Here is a 12057-nt window from a genome sequence, read left to right on the forward strand (position 1 = left end):
AGAATCTGAAACAGGCTCCAGGCTCTGGGCTGTCAGCACAGAGCCCGACGCGGGGCTCAAACCCACGAACCGCGATATCATGACCTGAGCCGAAGTCGGACGCTTAACCGACTGAGCCACCCAGGCGCCCCTATTTAAAGAATTTTTATACCACCCTAATAAGACAACCCAAATTTTTAAAAATGGACAAAAATTTCTGAATAGATATTTCACAAAAGAAGATATACAGATGGCAGATAAGTACATGAAAAACTTCTCAACATCATCAACAATCAGAAAAGTACAAATGAAATCAATTTCAAAGAAAGGTCTCACACGATCAGTACTCTGTCACCTCCTAAGCTCATGTCATCCTGCTTTGCCCCTTACTCACTCCATTAGAGCCACATCCATCTGACTTTCTTTTGAAGACACCAAGCACATTCTACCTCAGGACCTCTGTACTTGCTGTTCCTCTGTCTGGAATGTTCTATTCCTGGATAGCTCTCTTATATACTTCTTTTAGGTCACTGCTCAAATGTCAACTGAAAAGTGAGAGCTTCCCTCACCATTATATTTAAAATAAACTCCCTCTCTGTGCCCCTTTGCTGGAGGCCGACTCTGGAATGTCCAGGGGTCCCTGAAGGATGGACGGTGTTGGGGAGAGAGAGAGTGAGAGAGCCCAGGAGATTCTTTCTGATCACCAGGCAGGCATCTCTGCTCTGACTGGGGCTCAACATTATTTTATCATTAAGTAGTTGGGGGACGGCACAGAAGTGGCATTTGCCTTAGACAATGGTTTCTGATAACAAACTTCTTTGATATGTAAGAAATTTCCCAGAACATAGATATGTAGAAGACTCATGCATAACGTTTACAATAGTGATTGAGGTAGGGGATTTAGATGCCTATCCTATGTGGAAGGAAGGCGACTTTAGCATACCAGACAAAGTTTTCAGCATAAAAAGGGTAAAGTTACTTCTCTGTGGGCAGGGGTCAACAGCTTGTTTATTTAAGGTGGAAGTATCAAGAAAAAACAGGTCTTTCAGGGAACACCTCTGCTCTCATAATCACAAAAGAAGAAGTTCCTCAAAAGGTTCCTTCACAGGGAGCAATCAGCATATACAAGGCCAGAAAATGCTCTCAGCAGAAACAAATGGGTGGGGGTGGATATTTGCCCTTAACTCTAAATTAAGTCTCATGGCCAGACTCCGTTGTCTTTGATATGCAAGGTCCATAGGAAGAGGCTTTTTACAATCATCCACAGAGCTTTCATCTAAAATCTCTTTTGTAAAGGCAGGACTATGCTTTTCCTTATGAGGTTTCTGTGTTTGGAATATTGGTCTCATATGGAATAATGTGAGGCCTGGTCAATACCAGCAGCCTCATTTCCAACATGAGCCAGTAGTAGCAGAAAGAGATACCAGTTTTCGTTTCTCATGGCAGGAGCTGTGCAAACGCTACCATATCCTTGCTGTGACTGCCATCCAGTGAGGCCAGTGCGGGTCCCAGCACCCCTTCTCCAAACACTCCCATTCTTTGTTTTACTATTTATTTACTGTAAATATCTCACCATCTAACATATATTTGTTTGCATGATAATCTGACTGTAATCAGTCTATACTGTAATATAAGATCTATGAAAATAGGGACTCTATCCACATACATTTGTAATCTCCATGCATTTTCAAGTGTAAAAACCTGTTACTGTATAACTGGAAGATACTGCTGACCAACCTTGTGTTACAGAGTTTTCCATTTGTGAATTATTCTTACTAATGAGCATCAAAAACTGAAATAAAGAAAGTCACCCCAGTAATAGCACTTTGAAGTGCTTCTCATTCTTTTCATTAGTTTCATTTTGCCTGTTTGTGAAACATACTCTCATACGTTTATCTGTTAAGTATAAGGAGAACTCACAGTTCATTTTAATATCATGGATATGCACTTTAGAAACTGATTAAGTTACCTATATGCTTTGTATGTAATCATGTATATAAAATATTTATCTCAGTAACATCTTCCTTTAACTAAGAAAAATCACTTGATTTTATTTGAACTAATCATCAGCTATGATTCTTAAATTTTAAAATTCCACATTACTTTTCTTATATGAAAATGAACATAACAAAATAATCTTTCTGAAGCCAAATACAGTGATTCCAGCATAGCATGAAATAAATATCATGGTTCTTTGTTTTCCACCCACCTTTTAATCCATGTAGCTACCATTTACTGATTAGTCAGCAAACCCATTAATGTTCATACTGTATAGATCATTTATGAAATACTTTACATATTTCTTTGGGTTTTATGGAAACACAACTTTTCATAAGTTCTTCATACGTACTCTGAGAAATAACTGACAGTCTATCAGTGTCAAAATTTAAGATAATGCAGTAACATTTAAAAAATGGAAAGGAAACCCAAAAATCTCCACAAAGATGGAAATTTAGAAATATGGTAATCTGAGAGGCAAGGGGCCTAATTACTCTGCACAGTAACTATATTTATGTAATAATTTTAGTCTTTGTATTGGTGGAAAAAGGAGAAGTAACATTTCCCTCAAACTGGCCATGGATAAAATTCATGATCTGCCCCCAGCTTATGAAATTAACTTCCAATACATTTGCACATTGAGAATGCAAAACCAACTAATTTCCACCTGAAATTTCTTTCTATTTTGGCATTTCTGATAGCATTCCCGAGGACCTTCAAATAATTTAGAGTATGTGTAAGTTAGCATCCACACAAAGCTCTCTGATACTCAATCATTATTCTCTTCAGGGCCTATTAGTCTTACTTGAATTTGTCATATGTAGACTGCTAGACTAACATTTTCTTATTACAAATTCTCTTTTCACTCCTTTCAGTGAGCATAACCACCTGGTGACCTAGAGGGTTGATGTTGAACTTCTGTTTAATCCTTATCCTAATTAGGTAAAGCAGCTAAGCAACCGGAAACCTCTGCCCAACTCCCTTTAGAGGCTCCAATCAACCACACTGCAGGCCATTCCTAGTTTAGGAAGGAAGAATCCAATCTGAGATTCAAATGTGGTCTGACTCCATAGGTCCCAGAACTGCTTCTTAGCTTCTGAGTTGGCCTGCGTTCATATCTTTAAATAACAAACATTAAAAAAGGCTTTGGCACAGTTGTAGCAAGCCAAGATTTCCTAATCCGATGTTTTCTTACATCCAAAATAGTGAAGGCCTCTTCACTGGTACTTCATTCCACATAAGGGCATTTGAAGCATCCCACACAGAATAGTTCAAATTGCATGCAATTAAAGGAGAACATCATGTGTTTCAAATCATCTCCCAAAGGCTTTAAAGATTTGCCTCATAAGCAAGAGTATGTGTTCATGTGAATTAATCACTCACCTACATTGCACAATATGTTAGAACTAAATTTCTTTTCCTTTCCTCTCTTCTCCAAATTATTGCCTCCTCAAATATAAAAATGGAATCTTCTATATTTCCATGGCAAATAGAAACTACTGTAAAATACATATTTTCTATTACCTTTATCCTGGTTTCCTTACCAAGGCCGCACTGCTATTTAGGTAAATAACCGTCTATATCCAAAATAGACTTTTTGAGATCAGGGAGAAACACAGGAGTAGCTCTTACCTTATCATTGGCTGATTAGCATGTTTGTTAAGAAAGATGACTATCAAAAAGGCTCCTCTGGATCTCTGTTCTAAGGTCAGAAAGTATCATGACAAGATAACTTTAAGCAGTAAATAATTACACTAAAATAAAACTGCTATTAATACCTATATTCATACAGTCTTCAATTTAAAGACTTCTTTATAATTCATCATAATAAAAATGAAAGAAGGTTTTTGGAGCCAGAGTATAGCTCGTTGTTAAAATTAGGCCTTTATATTAACAAGCCAAATACCAGAAGGATTAATCTTTTGACAAACAGAGTCTACCTCAAAATTCTCATTTTCTTCTTTTTTATCACATACTCCTTGCTGAAAGAACCTACTTACTTATCTTTTCTTTCCTTCATCTTTATAGGTTCCCAATTCCCTCAAAGAACATCACAGAATAACCACAAAGCCTAAAGATATCCTTTTCTCTCAGTTAATGCTTGTTGCAGGTAGCTTGATTGTTCTTGCCTACCTGCACTGTCAATAGATTCACAGATTATTCTAGGTCTAGATGTGGGATTAGTATGCAGGAAAATTCTGCCATGCCTTTCACCAGGGAAAACTACTGAATACTTTAGAGTTCAATATGCATATGCATGACTGATATGTGCCAGTATGCTCATTTGAACATAAAGGTATCTCCTAATTATATGAGAACCCTCTAGTACTTTTCCATGCTTGGAAAAATTTCTGAGATACCCAGATTATGAAGGACATCCAAATTATGAGTTTTGTTTACAGCTGTCAGGTGGAATATCTGAAATAGTAACATATTTAATGGTAAGAACAAAAAATATTTTTGAATACTTCTAACTAATTCTCTGATGCCCTGATTGTTGAATGGTCAGCTCAGGACTCTACAATCCATAGAAAACCATGCTTCCTTGCTGTTAAGGATGCCTACTGTAAGACCTCTTGGCCTCAAAGAAGCACCTGCCTGTATAACCTGATGCCATAAATATCCTCTGGGTCTCAGAAGCAGTGATTTTCACATTGTTGTATGTGTTGGAATTACATGAGGTGCTTCATAGAATGTAGTTTTCTAGGCAGTCTGGGGAATATGCAATTTTTAATAAAACATTTCAGGTGATTCTGATGCAGGTAGCTTTTCAGAGCATGCTCGAAGGAGCACTGTACTTGAATATGCAAAAGATTTGCAGCAAGCAGCAGAAGGGATAACTCAAATTCACGAAAGGAGAAACACTAAGATAAAACTATCTCAAGAATCTCAGATCAGAGGAATATTCAGGACTTTATGTTAAAAGTATGCGTTACAAATATCTATTCAAGTGAAGTTGATGGCTCAAATGGACATTTTGGAGGGATCTCTGCCTACGTAAATTATTTGTGAACAGGCAAGTATTTATAATTCTTAGAAAGGTCAGAGATCCTACAGCAAATTCTTATGAAATCTTGGGGTTACGTTTCAAAATCCTTAGAGAAATAGAAGAATCACAATTGGTGTTAAATATGACAACAGTACTAACTACAGCATGAATTATAAAAATTATTTTTAATATGTGAGATACTGAAGAGCATAAATATATACACTTATTCAAACAAATTTGTACTCACATTTGGAAATTTAGACTATTTATTATTTAAAACAATGGCAAGTCCACATAACCTACAAATATCACCGATAGTTTTGTAACTCCAGGGTACAGCCTGCTTGCCATGAAAATGGAGCAAACCTACAGAATGATGTCAAAACCTCTTATGCTCCACTCAACAATCTCAGACATTAGGCACTAACATTAAAACATTTTTGCCTATGGAGGTGAAACACAAATTTGGCAGCAAAAGGTTACAAATTTGTCTTTCATTTAATGCAGTACAATTTAAAAGTTTCCAAGAAAGTTTGGAATCAAGAATCACAAGCTTGCCCTTAAATCTTCAGGTTTATTCTTCTCAGAAGTACCTCATATGGTCGTTCCCCCTAAATTCTTACCCCAAGGACAACATCTGTGACTCCACCTTCAACTGATTTCTAAATATAGCTCAACAGAATGTGTTACCTTAGTTTAACCTTGAACAAACCAGGGTGTGCTTGCAGGAACAGTCTAGCTTAAAAATTCAGGAATATACTCAGGCATTTACTGGGTTATCATCGGAAGAAAGCTGAAGACTCTGAGCTCATTATAGTAAAATGTTCTGAAAAATGCTCTCAAAGTATTTTTAACATTTATCTGTGGCAAAGCATTGCATAAACTATGACTAATTTAGAGGTCTTTCGGATATGAATTTTAAAATAATTGCATGCAGAAAGGTGTAAAATGAGAAGGGTCCAAGGTTATTTTTTTGTATATCTCAAGAGGAGCATTAGCTGATGATGACAAATAGATAATTAGAATCCTCAGCCTCAGAGTTGTGAAGAATTTTGTGATTTTGCAGGCATGGCCATGAAGCTCTTAAATAGACTCATTGTGAGTCACTACTCATAGCGTGGAAAGATCTGCAATGGTTAGAAAGGCTGAGAAGACAACTGTAAGCTAATTTTAATAGCTTTTGGTCAATGGCAGAAGATTGGAAGCATAAAGCCAACAATAAATCTTATTTTCCAATAAACAATTTTATCACTTTCAGAATTTCATAAATATTTAATTGCAATCCTCTCGCACACACATTCTGGTGGCTTAACAGAAGATAAATAAGAATATAATCATACATGGATACTTCTCCCAAATGAGCCTAATACAAACAACTAAAGAATCATCCTTCTCTTCTTGCTCAGTGAGTACAACATAAAATACCCTTTAATCAGTATTCTATTATTATTAATAACTCACGATTCCATGATAAAACACAAGAAAGAAAAATGTTATGCTGAGATTTTACAGTACTTTAAAAAAGGAAAAGTGTAGGGATGGAATAAAGAATTCCAAAACTAAACCTCCTTCATAAAATCAGAATTTATAAAGCAGAAGACAGTAGTGGAAGGACCCAGGATCCTTAAGGAGGTTTTGCATAGCAATATTCAGTAGAAGTGAGGTCTCCATAACACAGTGGGGACTCAGGACAAAAAGTCCAGCCTGCCACCTCTTTCTCACAAAGGATGCCTAAGTCTTTCCTTCTCAATTTCATCTATGAAAGATCAGCACATTACCTTTAAACAACTAGCCACCAAAGTGTGAAAAGCTGCTCTTTGTCTAGTCCAATCAGGATGGAGTTGCTTTTCAGGCATATCATGCTACTGTTTTCTGCATTGAGTGAAGAAACGATCAACGGCGTTTTTCAAGAGTAACTTTAAACAAGGTAGAGGAGAGCCATCCAGAAGACATAGAAGAATTTCTAATAAAAGCCATGATTGAAGAACTTCCACAAGAGGAGCATTTTACAACCACTCCGTTTGCAAACATTGCTTAGGTGATTTTAACAATGTTGTTACCAGTCCTGAAACTATGGCTCAGAAATAAAAACAACATGTAAGAGTAGGTTTTGGATGTTCTTATAATTTGCTTCTTTGTGAGCCATTATATTTCCACTGGCTCATCTACTAAATTTCCAGTTTTCCTAGCATGTCTCAGATTTATAAATTCTAAAACAAGTAGATAGAAATGTATGCATAAATTTTTTAACTTATACATGCATCAAACATGTATTAAGCACTACACATGCCAAGTGTGACATTCATAACCTCCAGATATAGGCCCTTATATTTGTTGTTAATGTAACACTAATATTTTAAATGAAATGACTGCTATCCTATTCCTTAACAAGGTTTGCAAACTAAGTTATAATAATGTGTCCTTGTTAAGTGATTGGATCCTTAATCAAATAGCTTATGACAGAAAATTTTAAAATATGCTCTGCAGCCCTAAAAAAGTTATAATACTAATAATGCAATAAACTGGCATGTGTTCTGAATAATTGAATTTTCCAGAAAACTGGTCATCAAATAAATAAATCAGTGCAGTAACTGTCCAGGGCAAAGATGATGATGATGATGATGATGATGATGATGGTGATTTATTTCTGGAACTTTTCTGAATATGAACAAATTTTCCAAACAATTTCCACATATTGTGAATAGTTTCAAATAAAATACCACATAAGTCCATGGTCCAGTGATAGTCTTTTAGTTTAGACTCTTAGTTTAAAATTGCACTGAAAGCATATTAATAGTTTTAAATATTCAAATCCAGTGGTCATTATACTTTCTGCTCCAAATCTTCCAAATTTTCAGTTTCTCTCATATTATGCTAATAAATGCCTTCAGTAAGAGTTCTACCTTATCTGGCTGCAAATTCCATTCTGCCTCTATCTCTGCCTTACTCTGGCTGCAGTATCAGTCATGACTGTACTAACAGTTCTGCAGAAGTCCGCCCTCCAGTCTACACCCCTCCCACTCTCATTCTCCTACGTTTATACCTTTCATGGATTTTCATAGTAAACTCAGTCTTCTGATGTTATTTCCCATATGATGTCCTCCATAATCTTTCTCAGCCTCATTAATTCTTTACCTCTCAATGCTTTCATAATCTTTTATTCATAGCACTTATATACTGAATATGATTAATTATATACTGTGCATCATCCCTGCTAGACTGAATTCACTGAAAATGAGAAATGCATCTTGTTCATTTTATGTCACCCAATCTAACAATGCTCTATCAAAACCCAAACCAAAAACAAACATCTAGGCATTTTAGTCACTAATTTCAAAGTTCAAGCTATAACACAATGACATTTGCAAGGCAATTCGTTGATTCCTTATACACAAGCAATAAAAATCAGAATACATATGTGCAGAAGCAGCGCCATTTTCTATAGAAGCACATGCCATTAAAAAAAAAGAAGAAGAAGAAAGAAAGAAATCAGGACACTTAGGTGGCCTAGTCAGTTAAGTGATTGGCTCTTGGTTTTGGCTCAGGTCATGGTCTCACAGTTTTTATGTTTAAGCTCTGCATTGGGCTCTGGGCTGACAGTGCAGAGCCTGCTTGGGATTCTCTCTGTCCCTTTCTTTCTGTCCTTCCCCTGCTTTCTCTCTCTCTCTCTGTCTCTCACTTAAAAATAAATAAATACTTTAAATTTATTTTTTAAAAATGAGGAAATAATATAACATTACCAGAATTCATGTACATAAAATCATAAAGCTTGACTTAAGGACCTGAATAAAAGGGGAAGTAACATGTTTTAATATTGAAAGCTTACATTTGGAAAGATGTTAATTCTTTAAAAATTAATTTGTAAATCCAATGCATATCAAGTCATAACTACAGCAGGATTTTAAATGGGGGTTGTCAGACCGATTCCAAAATTTATATTGAAGAAAAAATACATAAGATTTTGAACAAGAACAAGAGAAAACTTTTTCAAGCATAACACACTATAAAGGTAAATAAACTCTTTAGAAAAATATGGTATGAGCTCAGAAGAGAACAAAGAACCAATTAAACAGAATCAAATCAATTCCCTAATATATGACCATTTCCATTAAGATAAAAGATATCAATTCAAATGTATGAATAAGAAAGTCCTTTTAAATAAGATGGAAATAATTGGTTAAAAATGTATTAAAGTGAAAGAAAATGAGATTTCTATTCTATACACAAAAATTAATTGAGGAAGAGTTGAGTAGATAGATGTAAAAACAAAATAGTGATTAAAAGATGCAGTATTTTTGTAATCTTCATAGAAGTCCTTCTAAGTAAGACAGGACCAGAGAACTAGGAAATTATAAAAGGAATAACAAGACAAATTGAAAGTCTTCAAATGATGAAATACATCACAAAGTAAAAAAGAAAATTGACATAGTATTAAGAGACAATACTGTAAGAATGTATGCTACTAAAAGGATTAATATCCCAATACATCTAAAATATATAGGAAAATATAGTAGGAATTTACAGGGAAAAACATACAAGTACCAAATGTACTTATCCTTGTGTTACCAAAAGGTAAAGGAGTGAATTTAACGAGTACTGTAGCCACTCACATTTGCTACCAGAATGTCAAAAATTTAAAAGATGTATATGATTCATTGTCGTGGAGGGCTTGAGGGGATTGGGTCCTCTCATACATGGTTGATGGAGGGTTAAAATGGTAAAGCTTTTGGAATATAATTTTTAATATTTATCAAAGATTTTATCGTTTGTGAACCCAAAATTCCACTCACAGGTATTTACCCTATAGATAACTTTTGCTGCACACAACAAAAGACAGTTCAAGGATGCTCATGGCAGTCTTGATTATAATAGTGAAGAACTAGAAACAAACAATGGAATAAAGCCCCCAGACTAATTCTTATAAATGAATCAGAGAACAGAATGCATTTCTTTCTGTTCACATAAAAAAAAAAATTAAACTGTATGGAAATGTAAAAAAAAAAAAATAGCTGGGTCGATACACACCAAATATAAATAATTTTATCTGTGAGGAGGGTATGAAACAGTAGAAGAAAAATTTCACATTGTACCCCTCTTCTGTTTTAATCTTGTGCAGTTAGAATGCATTTATATGATTTTTATAGATTTAAAAAGAGTACCTAAGAATATGCTTACTAATCGCACAAGATAATAGTAGGCACGAAAGCTTATAGTTTGAATAATTAATAATTAATTACCAATTCATGTAACAAATATATACCAGCATTGTCTTGTACTAGAGACTAGCTAAGCAGTAGTAACACAAGGATAAGGCAAAGCCCTGTCTTCAAAGTAATCATCAGGGGCCCAGAAAGGGATTGAACCATAAAATGACAACTTCTATAATACAGGTCCATAGGATGTCAGCTTATTCTTACCAGAGAAGACAGATTTCAGGGATGGGCATGGGAGCGCAAGTGAACTTTTTTTTTTCTTTTTAGTTAATAGTAATATTTCCAACACATAACAGGCCACAGGAGTGGGAAGGCATTTGACATAATGGGCAGTCACTCTGACATGAGGTCATGGGTTCTGCTGTGCCAGTGTCTGCTGTTGAATCTCACCTCCACCCCTCACTTAAAAGCTGTGTGCCCTTTAGCTAAGTGACTTAACTCCTCTTAACCTCTATGCCTCAGCTATCATATGGCCATAGTAACCACATCCATTCCGAGGGTTTACTGAGAAGACTGAACAATGCCATTCATAAAGGCCTCCATATAGTACCTGGAACATACGTTTTATTAAATATTTGCTATTCTATTTGTTATCTTTAAAGAAGCCCAGAGAGCATGCTATGCTTAAAAAACTGAAAGAAGGTTGATACAGATGGGTAGCAAAACTACAAAACTTTTACTAGAAAATGGTGAAATATAACCTTTAACTCCAAGTAAGTGCTGGGCATTTGCCTATAGAAATCTGATTTTGTGTTTATTCACTTGCATACTAACAGGAAAATTATCTCATTATAAATAAAACAAATTTTAATATATATTCAATGGGATATGAATATTTTCCTGGTGAATGTGTATAAATGATAATGAAATTATTTACTTCAAATATTTAAGACTTCCAAAATTGGAATTGAAAGCAATGCTCTATCTTAGTCAACAAGGAATTTAATTTTTAGAAAAAAAAATTCATCCACCCAAATTAAATAAAGAATTTCATTAAAAAATAATTTTAATGCAGCTAAGTCAAAGATCTCTTCTTTGCATTTTCGTCTGCCCTCCTTCTTTTTGCTTCCTCACCATCATTTCAAACCCATAAGAATTCACATAACTACCATTTCAAACCACATCAGTCTTTCTATCTTGCTTGGCTTTTTCATTATGATAAATACTATTACTGCTGATATATATATATATGCACGTTGGGCTCTCCAGTCAGACTACCGGCACAAAACCCTGGTCCTGTTGATTACTAGCTGTGTGAGTTTGGCAAGTTACTTAATGTCTCTGAGCCTCAGTTTCTTTACCTATAAAATGGGAATAATAATATTAATAATAATAATACATACCTACATATGTCATAAGGTTGTGAGAATTAAACAAATTGCTATATGTACAACATTTAGAACAGTGTCTAGAACTTTACTAAGTATTTAATTAGTTGGTGGTATTAGTTCTCTTCTTGTCTCCAAACGTTTCCTTGTGTTGTTCATAACATAATTCTATTCCTGCTTCTCTCTCAACACAATGTTATATTATGTACTCTCTCTTAGTGGTTTTCTGCATTTTTTAAACTTCTATGTCATGGCACCTGGGTGGCTCGGTTGGTTAAGTGCCAGACTACTGATTTTGGCTCAGCTCATGATCTTGCAGTTTGTGAGACTGAGTCCCATGTCAGGCTCCGCGCCGACAGCATGGAGTTTGCTTGCGATTCTCTCTCTCCCTCTCTCTCTGCTCCTCCCTGACTCGTGAATGTGTGCTCGCACTCTCTCTCTCTCAAAATGAAGAAATAAAAGTCACGAAATAGAAGATTTAAACTTCTATGTCAAAATAATCTTTATGTCATACTCAATACTTTATTCAGAGTAGAGTAAAAGCTACATC

General features: G+C 35.2%; 1 protein-coding gene across 1 annotated transcript in view; it reads right to left on the reverse strand.

Moving 5' to 3' along the window:
• Window positions 1-12057, reverse strand: part of TRHDE (thyrotropin releasing hormone degrading enzyme) — a 392366-nt gene that overhangs the window by 76102 nt on the left and 304207 nt on the right. The window lies entirely within an intron of this gene.

Source organism: Crocuta crocuta, unplaced genomic scaffold (assembly GCF_008692635.1).
Source record: "Crocuta crocuta isolate KB4526 unplaced genomic scaffold, BGI_CrCroc_1.0 scaffold97, whole genome shotgun sequence".
Taxonomy (NCBI): domain Eukaryota; kingdom Metazoa; phylum Chordata; class Mammalia; order Carnivora; family Hyaenidae; genus Crocuta; species Crocuta crocuta.